Source organism: Malaya genurostris, chromosome 2 (genome assembly GCF_030247185.1).
Source record: "Malaya genurostris strain Urasoe2022 chromosome 2, Malgen_1.1, whole genome shotgun sequence".
NCBI classification, from domain to species: Eukaryota; Metazoa; Arthropoda; class Insecta; order Diptera; family Culicidae; genus Malaya; species Malaya genurostris.
This window is the reverse complement of record NC_080571.1, coordinates 325,610,200-325,633,038: the sequence shown is the minus strand read 5'-3', so window position 1 is coordinate 325,633,038 and position 22,839 is coordinate 325,610,200. Positions and strand designations below refer to the sequence as shown.

General features: G+C 35.5%; 1 protein-coding gene across 1 annotated transcript in view; it reads left to right on the top strand.

The window, feature by feature from the left end:
• Positions 1 to 2,603: 2,603 nt before the first annotated feature.
• The window catches only part of LOC131431420 (potassium voltage-gated channel protein Shaw-like), a 203,010-nt gene continuing 182,774 nt past the window's right edge, over positions 2,604 to 22,839 (top strand). The window contains exon 1 of the mRNA XM_058597120.1: positions 2,604 to 3,521. The gene's annotated coding sequence lies outside the window, so the exon portion shown is untranslated. The remainder of the gene's footprint in view (positions 3,522 to 22,839) is intronic.

Sequence of the window (22,839 nt, the reverse complement as noted above, 5' to 3'; positions counted from 1 at the left end):
TCTGGTTTTTCGTGGAGTACTATTCTCACGTATCAGCTCAAGACCGTTTATTATGTATCTAGAAGTCATCTCCATACAGCTCAGACTATGACTTCCATTTGATCGATCCACCTTGCTCGCTACGCTTCTCTTCTTCTTGAGCCTTCCGAATTACATTCAAGAACCATTTTCAAATGTTTGCCGTCAGTTATCCTGGTGGTTTATACGCCGTTGATTATTTTTTTATGTTGATGTATTACTTTTCTTGTATCCTTATCCGCGGTCATAAATGAATGAATACAACAAAACTTAAAAACTTAAAAACCGTTATCTCACTGGTCAAATTCTTTCTTAAGCACTGAACTCAAGTTGTAGATGGAAACGCATGGTATTTAGTTCTAAGGGCATGTGATATATGATTTTAGAACCAAATACCGTGCGTCTTCATTGGATGATGACAATTTGATGGAGACGCATGGTTTTACGAATGATATTTTTTTAAAGTCTGATATTATACCCGTCCACATTTTTAAAAAATCGGAAAAAATACAGCGTAATGTACTCATAAATGATTTATTTTTTATGTAAAATCTAGAGTGGTACCAAAATTGTAAGTGCGATTAAAAAATTTGAAACATTTTTTTCACATGAAATACATTTTGAAAAATTCTGAAAAAAGTCAGAAAGGTTTCCCATAATTCCTAAAATATTCCTGACATTTTTTATTTTTTTTTGCTAAAAAAGTTTTTGATAAATTTAAATAAAATGAAAATCAGAAGAACCACCCTAACTCCACCAATATGGCAGTCAAATGGTAAAAATTTAAGAAAAATCGTCTCCAATATAAACCCTTTCAAACAGCGTATATCAATTTTTTCTGTTTGGGGGCAGTTTTTATATGAAAACCTGGCCACACCCTTTGTTTTCCTCTGGTATAAAAGCTTACCTATGGTATAAAAGATTACCTACACGCTACTGTGAGAAAACTACCATAAGAAAAATATAGTATTCAGTAAGCGTGATCTACTGACAGGAAATTATCATTGTTGTAGACCTTTTCGTGATAACGGGAAACCTTGTTCGTCTAAGCGTCGCTAAATAACAGTGAATACTACAATGCATATTTGCGACTCGTGTCGATTGTATTCATATCGACCTGTATCTGTTGAAAGAACACAGCAACTAGCTTCAAGCGACAACGAGATGGCAGACTGTACAACAGCTTCGCCAGTAACATCCGAAAAAATATCTAGAAGACATATCGCTAGCTACATCGAGATATGATTTAGAAGAAATACCATCAGCGTCTCCATCAGATGATGACGATTTTATGGAGACGCATGGTTTTACGAATGATTTATTTTTTTAAATTCTGCTATTATACCCGTCCACATTTTTTTTTAAATCTGAAAAAAATACAGCGTAATCTACTCATAAATGATTTATTTTTTATGTAAAATTTAGAGTGGTACCAAAATTGTAAGTGCAGATGAAAGGTTAAAATTTAGGAAAAATCATCTCCAACATAAACCCTTTCAAACAACGTATATCAATTTTTTTCTATTTGGAGGCAGTTTTTATATGCAAATCCGGCTACACCCTTTGATTTTTCTTCGATACTGATTTCAAAATATCTCGAAAACAACTACTCGCATCGTCTTGACATCAAAGAATAATTTATTTAAAATTTCTTTAAAATTCTGAAAATAATAAATTTGACAATGGAGAATCCTGGATAAATTATAGAAAATGTTTATCATATTTCTCATAGATCTGTAAAATGACTGCATTTTAAAGCGGCACTGTATGAGCTTTTTCATTGAGCGTAGCTTGGAGAATAATATTTCATTACTCAGACACATTTATTTCTATCAAAACGTCGTTTTTTAAAAATCCACCAACAGTTTTTCTTCGGGAAACGATCATCTCTCCAACATTTATTAGTTTTCTTTATAACTTGACGTTTTTGTGGTATAAACCAAGAAAAATCGTGCAGTGGAATAACAGCGAATAATCTTTATTTTTGATTTTATGAAAACTTGGAAGATGTATATTTTTTTCAGAAAGTTCATATAATTTCTTCTTAGACATAATTTCCGTAGAAGCTATGGATTTTGAGTTATATTGGTTTGAAAATAATGTGACTTAAACACATACGCCCTTTTCAAAAATTAGTCTTGAGTGGAAATATCTCTTAACCAGTGAAAAATACTTTATTTGCTATACCCAACAACCAAACGATTCCGCATGGAATCGCTCTGTAGCATTATTCCTTTTACTAGAACACTTTCTTTCATTTCAAATGTAACGACAATTCCAACGACACACATCCTTTGAACAGCATGCTCCTTTTAACTATTACACTGGCAACACTGCGCAAGACTGCAAACCGAGAGAGAAATATAGTACAAACAGTGCAAAAACTCTCCCATATTCAACAGCGCCGGCACGGAACGATCTATTATATTTCGTTTTTCCGTCAAACTTCCCATCTCCCATCGCTTTTTCTACCCAAACTCTGTTTACCACCCAGTCGGTGCTCTTACTTCGCTGCCAACCTCCCGCCCGCCCGGTCTGTCTGTTGGTTTGAAACTAGCGGGATAATATTCTGCAACCACCAGCAGAGCAGAGCACACTCCATTCAAACCGTTCTGCCAACGGTCAATCAGTCTTCGGCGGGATCTGTCGGTGTGAACACGCGTACTTCTTTAGGTCCGGATTGGCCGGTGATGCTGGAGAACTGTGAACGGTGGCACCATGTAGTGTGTTCGGATTATTGAAAAAAAACCTGATCCGATGAATGCAGTGATGCGAAAATAAATGGTAATTAGTTCTGTTGGGATCACGTTCTGTGAATATGCGATTGATGTTTGAACTATTATCAGTGGTCAAATATGCGGATGTCCGTTGGCGTGACGAGTGCGTAGATACATACTGCCACGACTAGTGCTGACCGTTATCGTCCCATCTCTAGTAGAACTGAAAAGAAAATGAGCCTTGCTCTTATTGGGGTTCAAGAGCTGTGAATAGCTCTTAGGAACCCGAAGCCATTGAAGGCTGTGATTTTCGCATGTGGGATGTTTTCATGTTTGCAGTGCTATTCAAATATGGTAAAACTTGGTGCGTGGATGCTAGTGGTGAAGTTAGAGTGAAAGCTGATAATAAATAGAAGCAAAGTGCTGTTTGTGTGCACCGAACCTGGAGGATGAATCGATCCTTCGAAATGTGCGTCTGAGAAGCAATTTTAACGGAAAATTAATTCCTAATTTATTTATGGTTACGATGAGGCGACGAAAATCCTGCTGGCAGGATTGCATTGAACCTGCTTCCACGCTAAGAGTGTAACGACGATGAGCTTTCGAAGTTTGTAAGTGTGTGCAAATTGCTTTCCAGCCATCGTTTCACGCGTCATTTGAAAGGGGGGCGGACCTGTTTTTGAAGCTGAGTTAGCAACGAAAACAACGACAACAGCCGTGCGGTGATGAACAGTACTGGATGGATCTGGATGGAAAACCCACATTATTAGCTATTATCAACCCCAGGTGAGATTCTGAAACTGGCTGCTCATCATTGATCTATAATGAAGTTGTGTTTTTCGCGACACGGTTAGTGACTGTCACCATTACCTTCATTTTTTGCCAGAAAAATGTGTTACATTTAATTGTGCTTTTAGTTCTAAATTAATTTTTGCGCAAAATGGCATAAACTAGATAGACCAAACGATTTCCGAGTACCGAAGATACTTGTTGAAAATCAATTTACGACGAAGAAGGTTTTACACGATTTTTTAAAAATATGATTATAACACGAATGTTGCTTCCAAGTGACGCACACCGAAACGAAGTATGACTAAATTGGAAGATTTTTCAACTACTGATATAAAATTGGTTATAAACGGTAACGGTACCCCCATTCATCTCATGTACTGGAACAATTCGTTAGAGTGATATTAATCTGTGTTCGCTCTAAATTCTTGCTTCGCTACAGTAGTTTACTTTTGTCATTTTGCTGGGATATTGCTTCTTAGAGCCGAAGTGAAGATATTCTGTCCAGGTCCGTAAAATTATGCTTCAGTCTAGCTCCGAATAAGGCACAGCTGAATGTTGCTTTGTATGTCAAAATGTGGAAGTGCGTTATATTTTATTGGACCAAAAAAAAAGAATCCTTCTTTGACCAATGTTTGTGACTGCTCGAACGCGAAGCAGGTTGTTACTACGACGTGTAGTTCGAGAGAGAGAGAGAGAGAGAGAGAGAGAGAGAGAGTTAAAGTTGGAAACTGTAAATTATGGTGAGTTGTGGGGTTGTGCAGGTTATCAGGAACGAATAGTTATGTTTTAAAATCACATAAGTATACTAGAGGTAAGATGTAATGGGCATTATTGGAGTACAACAATAAGCTTGAAAACAGTAGAGGTTTATTGAAGATGATTTTGAGACACCTGTTCTGAAGAGTTTGAATTTTTTTAAATGAGAGCTAGAGGCGCAAGCAAAACAAAAGTTTAGGAGGGTACGAACACAAAATACCGCAGTAGGATGCCACATGTTTTTCAATAGATTTAATATGGTAAATACAGGCTAACGTGGGGTCAAAATATATACTCAAATATTTGAAACAGTCCATTTTTACCTTTTTTCATATACATAAAAAATAGGTATAGAATTCGCTCGAACTTTAGAAAAATTTTCCGAGGCCTGGAGGGCCGAATGTCATATACCAATCGATTCAGCTCGACGAACTGAGCAAATGTCCGTGTGTTTGTGTGTGTATGTGTGTGTGTGTGTGTGTGTGTGTGTGTGTGTGTGTGTTGTGTGTGTTGTCAACTAACAGGTCAAGATGTCAGAGATAACTGAACCGATTTTGATCAAACTAGTCGCAAATGAAAGGTCTCTCCGTCACCCAGAACGCTATTGAATGGTTTTGAGTTCGAATGTTTACTTTTTGAGTTATACGAAGTTTTATGTCAAAATTTTCATTTTTCTGCCAATATCTGTCACAATGGACCTTGAAAACAGAACATGTTTTTAGACTTAGATTCCGCACGGTAATACCTATCCAACAAGCCATAGGTTGTTAAAATCCGTCCGTTTTTAACGGAGATGTCGAAATTTTTGTGTAAGCGACTTTTCCCCTATTCCAGCAGTAGAAGTTTTGATCACTGTCTGGCAAAGAAATGCTTGGGAGCAACATAAAACACGATTTTTTATACTGTTACATACATTTGTTTCTAAGTACCTAAAAGACTGTGTACAGCATGATATTTTGTCTCGAACCGATTTTAGCACGGTTCGTTTTTGGCAACATAATCGTTCGAATATGACATATGTAAACCAGATGACGGCAGAATTTTCGAGTTGAAAGCAATTCCATAATTATATTGATTGAAACTATTCACAGAAATAAATGCTGGAAGAACATAACAGCCATATACCATTCGAATCAGTTCGTCGAGATCAGCAAATGCGTGTGTGACAAATAATTTCACTCAATTTCTCGGAGATGGCTAAACTGTTTTCTACAAACTCAGATTCGTATGAAAAGTCGTAAACTCCCAAACAAGGTTCCTGAATTACGTTTGGATCCGACTTCTGATTGCGGAACCACAGGATGATATGTGGAACGAAATTAAAATAATGCAAATCATTTTTCTCGTAGATGGTTGAACCGATTTAGATTCAAATGAAATCTAGGAAATCATCTATGATTCAAATGAGAGGTCTTAAAATCCTATAAAACCTCTTACTTTTTAGTCAGATCCGACTTCTGATTTAGAAGATGCAGGGTGATTAGTATAAAAATGTCCATTTCACATAAATTAATCAGGTTTATCGGGTTTGCAGATTTGGATAGTCGATTACCAAATAAATTTATTTCAGTTTGAACGGTATTCGTTTTTGGATTCGGAATGTGCCCCCAAATTTTAATTCGCACTACAATTTCTCATAGATGTCTACACACTCCTCAGGTGAATTTAACTGATTTCGGCTACACCGATTTTAGAATTCCGATTCCAGTATCGAATCGTTTCTCAAAGCTCAATAATTTTCTCAAAAAGGCCAAATCGAACTTCAAAAACCAAAAATTAAATTAAAGGACTTAAGGTCCCATACAAAATTGGTGAATTTTATCCGATCCTGGAATTACAGATGATGAATTTTTTTAAATTCATACCGATATAGAAGATGTAAATTGTTTGGCGTATTAATTTATGACCATTCGAATCATTTTGGGTTATTCTAGTTCCTGAATACCGGCTCTGGAAGTACCATAAATAATGACGAAAAACTCTAAAGTGGAACTAACTTCGACATCTCATGGAATGTTCAATGATTGTCACACGTTAAGATTGCAATTCGATACGATTTGCAGTTTTGACCGCACACGGTAATGAGTGATTAAAATCTTAATTTGCCGTTTAAAACGACGATAATTAAAATAATGCTCATGACTAACTACTAAACTTAAACACCTAAGAATATCCATCCAAAAACACATGCGGATTGATAAAAAAGGTATCATCTCACTGCTAGGTGGATTAATCACGTTTTTATAGTATCATAATTTGAAAAGCATCAATCGGATTGAATATTTATGAAATCGATCTATTTCGTGATTTAATACCGGATGCTATCAAAATTATAGCAACCAAAGTTTTATTTTATCATTTTCAAAATGTCTACCGATTTCGGTTACCAAGTCTGCAATTTTGTCTGTAAATTATCAAATTTCTTAGTTAACATTTAAACCTTTTTTCGTCTAAAGACTTTTTGCAGACTTTTGAAACTTCGATTTCTTGCAGACATTCGTCAAAAATTACATACTTTTGAAAATTGGCGCGATCTTTTCGTTTTGCTAGCTAAACTTATTGTATTACCTGGCATCTCTGGTGATATGCAACACGTGGACAACTTGACGGCTTCAATACATCCGTCATATATGTAACTAAAAACTTTGGTTCTCTACTTCTGTTAGCCATGGCAATTTCAAACAAATCGTCCAAGTTGCTTAGTGGATAAGAATCCAATAAATTCGACTGACAAATTAGAAAATGTTAATGAATGATCATCTCGTAATCTTTCAGGTATACGCAAAAATTTTATGCTTCAAATTCGATTATTGATTTACTTCCAGCACACTGTTTTACTTTCAGCTTTTTGACATGAATTTAATTTATAAAAACAACAGGAGCGAAGGGTTTCAAACACACAGAACGCGCTGCGATTGAATGGCACGTTTGAATTGCCGTCGCAAAATTCCAATTCCCAGCGATTGATGCACCCAAGCTCATATAAATTGAGTTAAATTATCAGTGCATTACTTCAGTTCAACCTTTTGAAGGCATCACCTTTCAATACTCATTTTAGGTAAATTTAATGATTCCGCTAATTTACTCGCCCCTTCGGGCACTTTTGCTGATTGAAAACGTTTTTCTACATCAATCATTTCCGATCGAATCAGAAGTATTTTTTTTTAATTTAGATCTTTACTGATCTCGACTTGACATGATCATGATCATACAAAAATCAAAATCACTGAAAGATCAGATCAGTTCTGTTTTCGTAATGATAATTTATTTCTTGGTTAAGATCAGCAGTGATCGGTGGTTTTCCCAGCCCTAATGAAATTACATGTCAATATAAAATACTGTTTATATTTTAACAACGATATTTATTTCATGAATCTCAACATACCGAACTTATTTCAAATAGATCATGACGTGTATCGGTAAGTATATTTTGATTATTTTCTCAAATCAATAACATTGTTCGAGTTGATTCAACTATTTGCAATGTCTAAAACAAATAAAACCGATTTATTTTTCAACTAAAAGAATTTTGTTTCAATAACAACACCAGTTATTTGAACAAAAATATTTGTTGAAATTGAAAGGTATGTGTCCTCACTAATTGACAGCATTTTTTTTTCAAACAGTTAAATTAGTTGTTTCAACCATCGTTTCTGCTAATCGAAAAACAAAAACGACAGTTTAGATAAAACAACAATCGATTAGTTGTACCAAATTTTAACCAATCGAATTCAGAAAATCAACTAATGTTCTGGTTGAAATGGGATCGCGGGTGGTTCCGTGTGAAAGTGCCTCAACAAGCAGTTTCTGCACGATTCAAATCTATGGGGATGATTGTTTGTTTGTTTGTTTGTTTAATTTTATTAGCGACTTTAACCGTTTCTGTAGAACCCTGCGATCATAAAATTGCGATATCGCAGTTTTTGATTTTTGCGATAGTTTATTCAACTAATTTCTTTTTGATTCAACAAATATGGTTTTTGACGTATATTCAAGTTGTAGAAAAATGTGTTGTTTTGAATGCTGTCAAATGCCAGAGAGAAATGAAATCAAAACAATAATTGCAATGGAAAATCAACATTTTTTTAGTTGAAATCTGTTCGCGTCGCTTCAAAATGTCAATGAAAACAACATTGATGGTTTAAACGTTTGGTGAAATTGTGTTCATTCGATTTGAAGAAATTTATTATTCCATGACAAGTGTTTATCGGACAGCGGTGTTGCGATAAAGTTAACCTTGTTTCAGTTGAAAAAGGTTTGGTGACAAATTAGAAAACGGTTACTGATTTGGTGCTACAAAAATCGTACAAAAATCAAATCACTCATAGATCAGATCAGTTGTGATTTCGTAATGATGATTTATTCCTTGGTTAAGATCACTTGTGATGAAATCAGCAGTGAATTTTTATGTACGAGATCTGTGATCTTAAGATCAGCAGTGATCGGTGGTTTTCATCAGCCCTGTTAATATAAAATACTGTTTATATTGGAACAACGATACTTATTTCAAATAGATCATGACGTATATCAGTAAGTATATTTTGATTATTATCGCAAATCAATAACGTTGTTCGAGTTGTTTCAACTAATTGCAATGTCGAAAACAACTAAAACCGATTTGTTTTTCAACATAATTTTGTTTCAATAACAACGCCAGTTATTTCAACTGAAATATTTGTTGAAATTTAAAGGTGTCCTTACTAATTGACAGCATTTTTTTACAACCAATTAAATTAGTTTCTACTAATCGAAAAACAAAAATGACAGTTTAATAAAAAACAACAATCGATTAGTTGTTCCAAATTTTAACCAATCAAATTCAGAAAATCAACTAATATTCTGGTTGAAAAGGGATCGCGGGTTGTTCCGTGTAGATGCTAATAAATTAATTTAGAACACAAGCACAAATGCTTCTAAAATATTTGAAACAAAAATTAGCCCAAAGCGATTGATAATCAATAATCAGAACAAATTGGTTCGAGTTGTACATTCTACTGGTTATTTAAAGATTGTTTTTCGTTTAAATTTCTCCGGAAACGGACAGACCGTGACGGATTGGACAATCGTTTTTGTTTCAGGTAACTGATAAATCTATTGCCAAGCACATACATAAATCTGTACACTGTCGGTATTCGTGCTCCAACAGAAGATAAATGAAACTAACTAACTTACGTTGCGAAATTCATCATCAAAGAAAAAAAGGGTTTTTTTTTTCACATGGTGCACTTTGTTCTAGAATGGATAAGGATCACGATTGTAAAATACTGCATTCTACTGTTCTGTCGAGAATGAAACGAAGAGGAAAAACTCGGCGAATTTTGTTACTAAAAACAATTGAAGCAGAGCTTCAAGACAGTCACTGATGGCCGAACTGCTCGTTTTGTTCTTCGATATCAACTGTTCTGTCTTTCATCTAAGGTTTAACGTTGAAATGCTAAAATATTGTCATGTCAGACATACTTTCAATTAATTTGTTTATCTTCATCTGAATACAACAATAGCTTAAGGAATGATATCGTAAGCTACACCGCACTAGAATTGTGCTGGAACCGGAAGATGCACTGCAAAACCCTAACCGTTGCTAATTCTACTTGATCTACTATCCGGCGCATCTCTCGTTGTTTGCAACCTCTCAGGACATAATGAAGGAGGTCGCTCAGAATTATGCATCTCAGTTGGCTATATTAACATTATTTGAAAGTTTCCTCTGAACCTTGGCTTCCCCACCAGCAGGGCGAAAATCTTTCACGATTTTCGCCCTGCGTTCTACTCAAAGCAAAGACGAATGCAATGCGGAAAGTGTTTTCTAAGTAGCGTGACTTGCTCGTAAATTGTTTATTCATGGCGTTCCAACTTGTATGACTTGACGGAAACTGAATCCAGACAACGCAAAGCCCCGGCAAGACGATTTACAGTGTACTGTTGCTGTTGTTGCTACTGCTGCTGCGTCTGCTGAACGCCAACAGTGCTTTCGCCTCGTGCTTCCAAACGGGCATGGCTTTCATTCCGTAACTCTATCGTGATGCTGCTGGAGGAAAAAAAAAAGAATCTACAATGCTCTCCAGTATGCTGGCTCCCGATTTGTATACGACTTTTGGACTCGACGATAAAGAAGAGGTCTAAGCTGTTTCCATTTTCAATTATTCTGGCACTTTAATTGAATACTGAATACCCTGCACTTGTTGAACTTCCATGAGTTTTTTGGAATTCATGAGCATGCTTGTTAGTGTCGAAAGAACTAACCCAGCGAGGCAAACTTTGCACTTAACCCTATTGCATGTTGAATGTTATTAAAAGTATAATAACGTCCATACTTGAAACCAGCACGAAAGTTTTGATACGTCAAACTAACTACCAAACTATCAACTTGCACAACCTACACATATATATGACATACCAAAGCGGTTGAAATCAGCATTCATTTGAGAATCACATGCATCAATTAGTAAAATCACTATCTGACAAGGTGAGGCCCATCAGCACATTTTATCCGATTACTAATTGCTAACCATTTTTCGTTCCGAACAATTCAAACATCAACCGATTTTCTTTTGATCGAAATCTATTGGTTAAACAAATACCACACTTTGAGGATCGAAACATGAAAACCGAAAACTTATATGATGAAACTGAACACATCCACACTGTTTAAATAACTAACAAATTACACAACCAGTACGACCATGTTCCATCAAAGTCCGTAGCACCTGAAACGGCAGGGTTTGTACCAAGGTCGACAATAGGATAGCGTAATCACCGTAATTACAACCGTACATTTTCCCACCGACCGGAAAGGATTTTTTCGTAGCCCAGGATATTCACGGTCAACCGACAATTTTGTGCGGTAATGACTCGACGGTCATTCAAGCGGGACCAGCGTCATGGCAAGTGTTGTGGCCAGACGAGACCGGTTTCTCTGTTAACGAGCACACAAGCTCAACTCATCGTTTCTGTCGATATGCTTTTTTCTCTTTCTCTCTCTCTCCATCATTACTATTGCACTAGTCGCGGAAGTCGGAAGTAAAGGTGTGTTGATTTCTTACACGAGGTCATTCTTGAATGATGTAACGAGAATTGACATGCTACTTGAGTTCAGTTTTGAAAATACTAACTTTGTATTTTAAACTAATATACTCTGATATATTTTGGCTCGTTTGGAAATCTACTGCCCTTTATAGTTGCACACAATGCACACGGCAACAAATCGAACCACCCTAGAACTGCATTGAAAGATTTTTCCAAACGCCATTTGCCACCAGTCACTATATGCTCAATCTGTCACGAACGGAAAGCGGAAACGTTTTTTTTTTCTGTTGGGTGAACAATTTGTCCATCTCCTTGCCGTTTGCACGTATGTACGCTTGTGTGACTAACGGTGTATACTCTAAGCATACAGATCTATTTCTAAACCTCCATGGTAATGGGAAAATCAGTTCTGTACCAGCTTGAGCGCAATTCCGACCGTCAAACCGTGCCTTGCTTTTGCCGAGTAGCCTCGATTTCTAATCGCTTCCGAAAAGACGGAAGCCAAATTCAATAGGAAATTAAATTCACATTCGCCGCCGAGCAGCAGCGGCGGTGACATTTGTCCGTGCTTAGGATCAGAAACCAAAAGCAAAGATTTGAGATTAGTTTCCTTTTGCCTTGCCAACAACTGAAAAGATCGAAAACCGAAGCACGTCTTGTTATGGCAGCATTAAAAGATTAATTCAACAAAATTTAATTAGCATACTTTAGAACCCAAAAACGAATTGCTGAACTAACTTCGTACTTCCAACTTTTGTTCCAACCACTTCGACTGGAAGAAGGGCAGGGGGCGGCTAATTGAATTTCGCATTATTTTTTTTTTTTTTCATCTTAGTAGAAACGTAGTTGCTATAAACGGGAGAAAATTATTTTGCGAATTCTCAAACAAGACTACAAATTCGTTATTCACGATCAATTCAAAGAAAACTTTGGGGTGGAGATTAAAATTTTACAGCAACTCACTGCCCCAGTCCGATGTTTTCAATTACGAGGTTCCATTCAGAAAACCAATCATCATAGGTTTCGCTCGGTTGTTTTTTTTTTGTGGCATGTTTTCTCTATCTTTGATGTATCAATCAAAACAATTTTGCACTAACAAATGACCAATTGAAATTCCGCGAAATACCCAATCATAAAATGAGGTTAAATGGAAAAATCAATTTTTTATTACGCATAATTTTATGACTGCAGTTTGCAATTGATTTGATCGTTTTAACGAAAAAAGTCTTTTGTCGCTATAAACACTATTTTGTGTGAAATATTTTTTTACAAATTTTATATTCCGTATTACTATTGCGCAGTGAAAACTGTACAATTAAATTACGATCCAAGCTGATTATTTTCATAAAATCTTCATCTAGTATCCATTTTATTGCAAATCAAGTATAACAAATTGACGGAACGTACTGAGTACAGAAGGAAATGTCGACGTCGAAGTAAAAAAATTCTGTCACATTATAAACAAAACATTAGACGAAACTTTGCCTATGAAAAGAAGACGAAAAGTCATAACAGCAAATTATCTGTATGGTTCAATTCACAACTAAAAATAGAAAACAAAAAGCGCACTAAACTTACAAACAAGACAGTGACGCTCATCTTCAAAATTACTTAAACCTATGCAATCAACTCAAAATAGCCATGAACACAGCACATGAAGAATGTAACCGCAAAATTGAAAACTAAATGAAGACTTGTCCTAAGAACTTTTTTAACTACACAAAAACTAAACTAAAAAGCAACAATTTTCTATCTCAAATGCACCTCGAAGAAACATGTAGGAAATAATAGTACAGAAATCTGCAATCAATTTGCAATTTTTTTTCAAGAACCGTGATCGTGAATACTTTTCTCTCATACCTGCATTTTTAAACTCCATCTCTTTAAACTATATATCAGAACATGACATTTCGACAGCACTGAAAAACTTAGACGCCTTAAAAGGACCTGGACCTGACAGTATACCACCAATATTTGAAAAAAATCTTGCTGAAGAACTTACACTACCACTACAACTACGTTTTAACTTATCACTTAATAAATGTACTTTTCCTAAAGCATGGAAATCTTCCTTTCTTGTACCAATATTTAACTCTGGTGCAAAATCTGTCAAAGAAAGTATGGAAGCAACCAAAAACCGCTGCCATTTCGCAATGGTTCAAAATCTGTCAATTTTTATGGCTGCTTCCGGTTGTTTACACTCTTCTCTAACCACTTGTGCAGTTGTTTATTCGTTTTCATTAGTTTGTTTCGAAATGCGTGGACTTTCAGCAGAACAACGTCGAAAAACTGTGTACAAATGGTGCACAGAACGCGGACTGTCACTGAGAAAGATAGCAAAAACGGAAGAAGTAAGTGAAGTCCTGCTAACCCTCAGTTGGATGAACGTATACTGAAGGCGTTCCAGCAAAAGAAGGTTTCAGTTCAGGATGTGGCCGAAAAAATAGGCACTCGAAGTCAAATGTTCTTCGTGATAAATAACATTTTAATCTTCGAACCTATAAGAAGCAGAAACAACCAAAACGCAGTCCGAAACAAGAAGCATCGATCATCGGCGAAGGTTCGAAAGGTGCATAATCATGGACGACGAAACCTACGTGAAACTCGATTACAAATCCTTGCCTTTGGACCACAATATTATACTGTGCGAGAAGGGTAAGTGTTGAACCAGTCCGAGACGATCATTGATTGAAGTCAAAAAGTTTTATAATAAAGCTATGGTCTGGCAAGCAATTTGTAGCTGCGGTAAGATTTCGAAACCCTTCATCACCACTGCTTTAATTAGCAGCGAAATATACATCGACGAGTGTTTACAAAAACGACTTCTACCCATGATTCGAAGCCACAAGGATCCTGTTGTCTTCTGGCCAGATCTTGCTTCTTGCCAATACTCGAAATCGACGGTAGAATGGTATATTACCAAAAATGTCACATCTTAGGAAACTTGTCTCGGCAGCCGAAACCATTCAACAGATCGAAAAATATTGGAAAAACGTGATTAATCCACCTAGCAGTGAGATGATACCTTTTTTATCAATCCGCATGTGTTTTTTTGCATGGATATTCTTAGGTGTTTTAGTTCTCATGACATTATTTTAATTATCGTCGTTTTAAACGGCAAATTGAGATTTTAATCACTCATTACCCTGTAATTTCGAAAATGCAAATCGTATCGAATTTCAATCCTAACGTGTGACAATCGATTGAACATTCCATGTCGAAGTAAGTTAAAATTTAGAGTTTTTCGTCATTATTTATGGTACTTCCAGAGCCGGTATTCAGGAACTAGCATAACCCAAAATGATTCGATTGGCCATAAATTAATACGCCAAACAATTTACATCTTCTATATCGGTATAAATTTTAAAAACTCATCATCTGTAATTCCAGAATCGGATAAAATTCACCAATTTTGTATGAGACCTTAAATCGTTTAATTTGAATTTTTGTTTTTGAAGTTCGATTTGGCCTTTTTGAGAAAATGATCGAGCTTTGAGAAACGATTCCATACTGGAACCGGAGTTCTAAAATCAGTGTAGCCGAAATCAGTTAAATTCACCTGAGGAGTGTGTAGACATCTTTAAGAAATTGTAGTGCGAATCAAAATTTGGGAGTATAAAAATAAATTTATTTCGTAATAGACTATCCAAATCAGCAAACCCGATAAACCTGATTAATTTATGTAAAATGGACATTTTTATACTAATCATCCTGTATCTCCTAAACCAGAAAACGGATCTGACTAAATTTTGTAGGATTTAAGACCTCTCATTTGAATCATAGATGATTCTTAGATTTCATTTGAATCTTAGATCCGTTCAGCCATCTACGAGAAAAATGAATTGCATTATTTTAATTTCGTTTCACTTATCATCCTGTGGTTCCGCAATCAGAAGTCGGATCCAAACGTAATTCAGGAACCTTGTTTGGAAGTATACTACTTTTCATATAAATCTGAGTTTGTAGAAAACGGTTTAGCCATCTCCGAGAAAATTGAGTGAAATTATTTGTCACACACGCATTTGCTGATCTCGACGAAACTGAGTCGTATGGTATATGGAAGTTATGTTCTTCCAGCTTTTATTGCTGTAAGTAGTTTAAATCAATATAATTATGGAATTACTTTCAACTCGCAAATGCTGATATCATCTGGTTTACATATGCCATATTCGAACGATTATGTTGCCAAAAACGAACCGTGCTAAAATCGGTCCAAGGCAAATTGCCATGAAAAAGGATGCTGAACACAGTCTTTTTGTTACTTAGAAACAATTGTATGTCACAGTATAAAAAATCGTGTTTTCCGTTGCTCCCAAGCATTTCTTTGTCATACAACGCTCAAAACTTCTACTGCTGGAATAAGGGGGAAAGTCGTTTACACAAAAATTGCGATATCTCCGTTAAAAATAGACGGATTTTAATAATCTATGGCTTGTTGGATAGCTATTACCGTGCGGAATCTAAGTCTGAAAACATATTCTGTTTTCAAGGTCAAGTGTGACAGATACTGTCAAAAAACTGAAAATTTTGACATAAAACTTCGTATAACTCAAAAAGTAAACATCCGATCTCAAAACCATTCAATAGCGTTTTGGGTGATGGGGAGACCTTTCATTTGCGACTAGTTTGATCAAAATCGGTCCAGCCATCTCTGAGATCTCGACCTCTTAGTTGACAACACACATACAGACACACACACATACGCACACACGGACATTTGCTCAGTTCGTCGAGCTGAATCGATTGGTATATGTCATTCGGCCCTCCGGGCCTCGGAAAAATTTTCTGAAGTTTGAGCGAATTCTATACCTATTTTTTATATATATAAAAAAAGGTAAAAAGTCTTTTGTCGCTATAAACACTATTTTGTGTGGAATATTTTTTTACAAATTTTTATATTCCGTATTACTATTGCGCAGTGAAAACTGTACAATTAAATTACGATCCAAGTTGATTATTTTCATAAAATCTTCATCTAGTATCCACCTTATTGCGAATTGATTATAATAAATTGGCGGAACATACTGAGTACAGAAGGAAATGTCGACGTCGAAGTAAACAAGTTCTGTCAAATTATAAACAAAATATTAGATGAAACTTTGCCTATGAAAAGAAGAAGAAAAATTATAACAGCAAATTACCTGTATGGTTCAATTCACGACTAAAACCAAGGATGGCTTTTATCGTATCAAAGAACGCTCACTAGCAACTCTTCACACGATTGAATCAGTGCCATCAAAGAGAGACGGATATCATCGCAACAACAATCGACACCAGTGCGAGAGCGAATTTCTCTCGATGACATTGCTGAGAATCAAAGGTTAGCACGCTGCTGTGGAGATCCTCTCTGAAGCAACAAACGGTCGCTTATTCTCGTTTCGCGATCCGATTTTACACATGCAGTTGATAATTGCGATAGAATCATTTTACTATTGCCGCTTATTCTTACTATGTGCATATAATGTGCATATAACCTCCCCACAAGGGTTTTGAAATATTGCAACCTAGTATGAGAATCATCAAGTCGAATCATGGATTCGATTTTCTGCGGTAATTATCAACTTGCGATTCTCTTGGGAAATTCCACACAGCAACGATCATTATCAGACTGTTAATTTGTTTTTAAGTCCGTGAAATACTCAGAGTCTAAAGTGGAGCAAAGAAATGTAGCAAAATTCTGTCACGGTTCATGCATTGAGAGACACGATTTCTTGTAGCATCTTCTACCGGATTGAATATGTTTGAATAAAGCAGCTTCTGTGAAATTTTTGGCAATCACCAACACTGATTAAAACATTTGAAAAATAGAAAGAAACAAAACTTACAAACAAGAAAAAGTGACGCTCATCTTCAAAATTACTTAAACCTATGCAATCAACTCAAAATAGCCATTAACACAGCACATGAAGAATATAACCGCAAAATTGAAAATTAAATAAAGACTTGTCCTAAGAACTTTTTTAATACCCCCGGTGAATGATCGATAGGTTAAAACCGGGCTTAAATAAACAACTAACTAACTAACTAACTAACTTTTTTAACTACACAAAAACTAAACTAAAAAGGAACAATTTTCATGTAGGAAATAATAGTACAGAAATCTGCAATCAATTTGCAATTTTTTCAAGAAGGATATACATCTTATTCAGAAACTGATCGTAACCGTGAATATATCTCTTTCATACCTGCATTTTCCAACTCCATCTCTGTAAACTGTCTATCAGAACATGACATTTCGACAGCACTAAAAAACTTAGGCGCCTCAAAAGGACCTGGACCTGACAGTATACCACCAATATTGTTAAAACATCTTACTGAAGAACTTACACTACCTGCACCACAACTACTTTTTAACTTATCACTTAATAAATGTACTTTTCCTAAAGCATGGAAATCTTCCTTTCTTGTACCAATATTTAAATCTCGTGCAAAATCTAACATTCGGAACTATCGTGGAATAGCCATTATCTCATGCATTCCAAAATTATTTGAAAAAATTGTAAACGAAAAACTTCTTCATCAACTTAAAAATGTAATAACAAACAAACAACATGGCTTTTTTAAAGGCCGCTCAACTGAAACAAATCTCGTAGAATTTATGACATTCACTCTGAATGCAATGGACGCCGGCAACTACGTAGAAACTCGTTACACTGACTTTAGCAAAGCTTTCGACCGTATTGACATACCATTATTTCTACACAAACTACAAAAATATGGCATAAAACATACTCTTCTGGAATGGCTCAAATCATACTTAACGAATCGTGTACAGGTAGTCCGCTTCCAAAATATTCTGTCTGAACCAATTGATGTAACTTCTGGCGTAACTCAGGGTGCTCACTTAGGGCCTCTCCTTTTCATTTTACATATAAACGACATTTCTTTCATACTCAACAATCTGAAAGTGCTTATATATGCAGACGACATGAAACTCTTCATGGAAATAAAAAATATCAACGACACTGTAATATTCCAGAACGAAATCAATCTATTCCACATTTGGTGCTGCAAAAGTCTACTCCAACTCAATGTAAAAGAATGTAACTCAATAACTTTCAGCAGGAAAAATGAAACACAATTAAATTATTATACAGTACACATGTCAGACCTATTTTGGAATATTGCAGCAGAGCATGGAATCCATATAATATTATTCACGAAGAACGCATCGAATCTATTCAAAAACGATTTCTTTTATATGCACTTCGTTAATTAAACTGGACAGCATTTCCTTTACTACCATATGAAGCACGCTGCATGCTCATTAATATTCAAACACTTCAAACACCTTGCAATGCTGTATTTTACCAGCGACATTATTTCTCAACGCATTCAATCACCTTCTTTATTATCGCAATTTAATTTTTACACCTAGCCAATTACGAACCAGTAAATTATTTTTAGAAAGAAACACTAGAACAAATTATGCAAAATATAGATCAATCAATCGAATAATGCGCCACTACAATCAACATTGCGAACATCTTGACCTTGGTATGTCCAAAAATGAAATGGAATCCCAGCTTAATCGTAGAAATAATGCGTAGTATCTAAGTAAATATTGTAAACCATTTATATGTAGTCTACATTTGCTTGACGAAATAAATAAATAAACAACAGGTTGCGAAATCGATCACGGTTTGTATCAAACGAGAACATGTGGGAAACTTCATAAACCGTGCCGTAACGAAAACGGTATTTTTCCCCACTCTGGTGATAAGGACTGTTTAAGGAGCTGTCCTGAAAATTGACAATTTTCCCCAATACGAGCACCCTAAAGCATACAAATTGACAAAAATCATTTATGTACAAGCTCCTTTAATATTCCTTATCACCCATCACTAAACATTCCAAAGATACAAAATTGGCAATTTTCCACGATTTTGAAAGTCTCATTGATACGCGTTAGCCTTAGTTAAAAATTCCTGTAGAATTACTGTTGTCACTAATTTTCACACCACTCATTGGGATGAACGATTTTAGACGTAAATCAATCGGCACTCATGTCTGATCTTGATCGTATGTGATTTTCTTCCACATTGCTCAAAGCTGATCGAATCGTCCGGTGATTTGATCTTACAGGAATCAGTGATAAACTCACTACCGATTTTGTGTGACGGAATATCAGAGTTGATTTTGATCGACTGATCACTGATCAACTGATCTTAAAAAGATTAGATCAGTAGTGACCATTATTGGGAAAGTTCACAAGCGATCATCTTCGCTAGTGATCACGATTTGATGACTTTCTAATTTTGATTTTTCCAGCCCTGAATTCAAGAGTACCTTCGAAGTTAACAGTTTCACTACCTGTAAAGTTCAAGAACTCAACTGGGGTATCGGTTTCTAATTAGATGTAAAAATTTGAAAAAAATATGCCTAAACTATTCGTAGATTCTCAGCATAACGTTCTGTTAAATTAGCATAAAAATCGGACTCGCCATATTTTTCGAATGTATTCCTGATTCTGGTTATATATTCGACCTAGAAGGTAATTTGAAATGTATGTATGAGATCAGTTTTGAAGATTTATAACCTTTTTGTGTTCATTTATATATCCAAAGAGATGAATAACCATAAGGTTAAAAGCCTCATAGTGCTAGAATGGCAGAATCGGAAGTTGAATCTGAATGAAATTCATTTAATTCTAATTTTATTTTGAATCAAAGTTCGCGAAAATCGACCGACACCAGTTCCATTTTGGTGTTATAGACCACTATAATTTTAAATTTTTACAACGTGATTCAAATGAGCGACAACAACAAAAAAGTTTTCTGCGACCTAATACACATATTCAAGTTAACATGAAAAGACATGAATAAAATATCTGTGTTTGAAACATAGCACATTTCAATAAGTGATTAAGCGTTATATAAATGGCTGATAGGTGCAACTTATCGTTGAAACCCCTTTAAGTAGTTTTCAATTTGAAAACCGAATTAATACTTTGTGTGCCAAAATCGGACTTGAACTTTCCAGAGCAGAAAACGTTTGAAATCATTTTTAATTCAAGAACCGTGCAAAAGCTTTGAATGTAATAACCGGATAAAATCTTAACCGGTACTTTCAGAGCAAATGTGTTGATTTTTGCATGGAAACTTTCTACATGTTCCCTCGGCTTCGGGATTCATTCCACATATTGAATGTTATGTATAACAGATTCGCTATTTAATCCACAAGTTGTTTGAGATCTAAAAGATTTTTGAATACTGGATATTGAGGAGGTCTGGAGCGCTCGAACCTCGTACGTACGAAACGTTGTAAATTCATTTCTGCCGCGGTACATAAATGCGCGAATGAGTCTGCGAATGATTGTCTTCTGAGAATGAGAACAAATTTGTTTCAGCTCAATAAAAAGAACGCGTATGCATGAGATCTGCTTTTACTCTGTGTAATATTCAGTTCCCAAAATTTAAAAAATAATCGCTATTTTAGTTTTGTTCCTTAATTAATTCACGGTGTTCGGGTTTTTGATTCACAATCGGAAATTCTTGACCTCTGATTTGAATCTAAGTTTTTACCAACCGATTCAACCATCTACGAGAAAATCAAGTTGCATATTCTTGTATATAGACAAGCTGAGTCGACACTCGGCTCTCCAAGCCTCGGTTCAAAAGTTGGTTTTCGTAGTGATTGCATAGCCTTTCATGCATGAGAAGGCAAAAAGTAAATGTAATATTTCCGACAAACATCCCATAATTTTCACTACATTTAGCTTTTTTTCACAGAACCCAACAGCACTGCGATGTTTTCCATTATCTCAATTAGAATCATTACCAGCAAAATCAACCTTATTATGGGAGCCAATGAAATATTCGTGCGATTACATTTACGAGCCACCTGCCATTAATGAGCATGAGAGTTCATGGTTGAAGTGTGTGGTATCCTCCTATCTACCAACCACAATCAGCCTAATGAAAACAATCAATTTCACCGCGAAGGACGTGTTCAAAATACAGAATAGCTCTGAAAAGACGCTTGTTTAATGTTTGGAAACGGCAATAGCTGAGTTCAGTACACGAACATAGAAGTGTGTTCACTGCTTCCATTTGCATTTCCATTGCATGGATCAGATTGTTAGTGTATTGCTGATAATAATAATAAAACTTTGAGGTAATTACAGCATTCGTATTTTTTAGGCAACCACATTTGGCTTCATAACAGTAGTGCTATTCGATTAATAATTGGGTACTTCTTTTCCACTGCGTTCAAAATAATAATTCTTTTACATGTTCCTTTTCATCTTCCCTTTCCATCAGAAAATGCGTTATATGATATGATGAGAAACCACAGAACCGACCATCAGAAAAATGATGGGAATAACGTTCTCATTGCTGTTCTGTGAAGATTGGGGGCAGTTTGTTCTTAAATCACATCTTCGTCAATTTTTTCATCGTCGTTATTACTTCTGTTGTACTGCTAGAAATGTTGAAAACAATGTTGTTTTATCGGGATTATATTGCATTACGATGGTTGCAACTGATGCTTCAGTAGTTCAGTAGTTGCTATGTGTTTGGTTCAAAAGGACATTATCGTAGGTTCAGTGCAAGGTCTACGGTATATTTCCGTGACTGGAAATGTTGGCCATAAACTTTTAAAACTTGATCAACGGTCTGATAAAAGCCTTTTCGTCAAAATCGGTTCGATCGTCATTGACAAAATTGGGCGTATACAACAAAGTACTTATGTTATACCTTTATGTCTCCGAAATTGACATGTAATCAGTTGATTCACGTAAGTTAGCACCTCGTATTCTAATCAAAAATAATTTTAATAATGAATCTTATGTAATAGCAAGTGTAATTAATCTTTTGTAATACTAACTATACTGAGATCATATTCGACACTGTCCACGTCGTTGTTCACCGATGCGAATGTTATGGTGTCGCTTTCGTGTTTAAATTGAACTTACACTGAACCACAAGTTTTGTTAAACTGTATCTTAAATTCATTTTGAATAAAATTTTAAAAATTTATTTTACAGTACTTGAAATCAATGCAGATTTAATTTAGTCGCGTAGACAAATATTCCGGCTTTTGTTTACCAGATTTGCTCATTAAGAAAACGTTCTTTCGTTCATAAAATTTTATCTTAGTTTTTGTCAACTAGCTAACTTAAGCTTTTTTCGACTTTTTCCGATGAGATAGAAATTCAAACTGAATAATACATTGTTCCAATTTTCATCACGTCGGCAAATATTTCAATGATTTAATGAAAAATGAGCCAGTCTGCTCACTCAAAGGCGCAAGCTTTAAAATTCCATTCGCATGATTTATTGATTAATTTAGTGCCGTAGTGGTAGTTCAATGAAACAATATATCATAATTAATTCTTCGGTATCGATTTTTCTGGCCTTTGAAAAGATTAATTTATAAAATCTTTTCTATTTTTTGACCATGTGAATGGCATGTTCCTCGAATGCGAAAGCTCAGCGAAATATTTCTTCACGGTATCAAACCTGCGGCACTTGATGTGATTCTGTTCAGTACTAATTGTTGTGGAAAATGCTCTATTCATATATTATAA